The sequence below is a fragment of the Diuraphis noxia genome, unplaced genomic scaffold (assembly GCF_037042655.1).
Source record: "Diuraphis noxia isolate RWA-SAM2 unplaced genomic scaffold, SU_Dnox_SAM2 contig0001, whole genome shotgun sequence".
Classification (NCBI taxonomy): Eukaryota; Metazoa; Arthropoda; class Insecta; order Hemiptera; family Aphididae; genus Diuraphis; species Diuraphis noxia.
In genome coordinates, this window is record NW_028301711.1 from 19,682,448 (window position 1) to 19,684,236 (window position 1,789).

Genomic DNA, 1,789 nt, shown 5'->3' on the forward strand with positions numbered 1-1,789 from the left:
AACATACAATACCTAAAATAAATAGCTAATATAAATTATTTAAGTCTATATTTCCTGGACAATATCTATTAATGTCTAATGAATGTATTTATCAAGTATTTATTAGAAAATTTAAAATGTTATGCATGCGACTATGGATGGGTTTCATACTATTTATATTTTAAAATATTATTTCAAACATTTTTACTATTTTTGTGTCAAATGTTTAAATGACAATAATTAAATAAATAAATAAATGACAGTTAAAAGATATTCGATATGCTAATTAATTAGTAACTACTTACTTTTTGGAACATCCGCATTAAAGGCAAACGTTTCTCCTTCAACACCATATTTTTAGTCTCTTGTAGCCAACCCCATTCTTTTTGTAGTACATGAAACGGACATGGGAGTAATCTAGATGATGGCCAAAGTGTTTTTAATGCTGATCGTTCTGCAGCAGAGTCATCAGTCATAAAACCAATAGTCACCTATAATGTGATTAATATGAATAATTAAAAATATTAACAATATTTTTAGACACATTTAAAACATTTATTTTTAAACAAATATATTTCAATATCAAATGTAATAAAACAAGTATTTGTTTATTTAGATTACCTCATTACCACCAAAGCATAATGGGTAATGCTTTTTTAGAAGCCCAAAAGCATTTTTATAGCTATCACTTGATTGACCCTCATGCATAAGCATTGCTATGGGAACTGCTCCGGCGTTTGACACTGCAAGTACTGTTGTGAGAGTAGTCTCCATAGTATCACAAAAAATTAATTCTTTGGAGGATGACAAATACACTCTTTTCATCAGCGGAGTAATTACCAAGACTGCCCATGGTTTTTCTTCATGTATTATTATTGAAATACCTAAAAAACAAAAAACAAAAAAAAAAAATTCTAATTTAGTATCTATAAAAAGAATCAAATTTAAATGGTATAGTTAAATCTCATCAGAGTATTAGTTAATACATGAAGTTAATATTAATTAAATTTATCTATGTATATTGTGAACAAATATTTTACCTTTTTCAGCATATGATTGAGTCTTTTCTTTTAATTTTTCCAATGGGTTATTTACACAACCAAAGTTCTTTTTTCGCCATTTTTTGTGTAAATATGCCACAGTTTCTTTATTTGGATTTTTTGAGCCATTTGCTAAAGTCTCCCAACAATTTTCATTCAATAATATTTTGATTTCATGTAAGCGTATCGCTTCAGCTGCACCCATTCTATCTTCAAAATACATATTAAATACTTGCTCCACCTTTAAATAATAATCAAAATTATTAAATTTAACATTTATTTTGAATTATTAATAAAATATGCGTAGTATGAGATGAAAATTTCTTATTAAAAATAATATTTAAATAAAATATAATAATTTTACCTATAAAATATGTGCCTATATAATTTTATATTTCAAATTCTAAAACAATAGTTTCATAAGGTCATTTCTATAATGTTATTTATTGGTTTTGTTGTACATAATAGTATGTTGTATCCCATACAGCAATTTCATAACATAAATATTGTAATATATTTAATACTAAATTACATTTTAAATATTATAATTATAATGTTGGTTTAATATTTTAAAAGGTTTAAAAATGTAATATTATAACTAAAAATATTTTGTTAATGATAAAATGTAATTAGTTTTATAATATTTAAGTTCTAACCAAAAGACAATGTAATAATAATATTTAGATTTCAATTTTAAACAACATTATTCTAACAATATTATTCTGATATTTCAATTAAATTAATTTTGTAATATTTTGATTATATTTCTT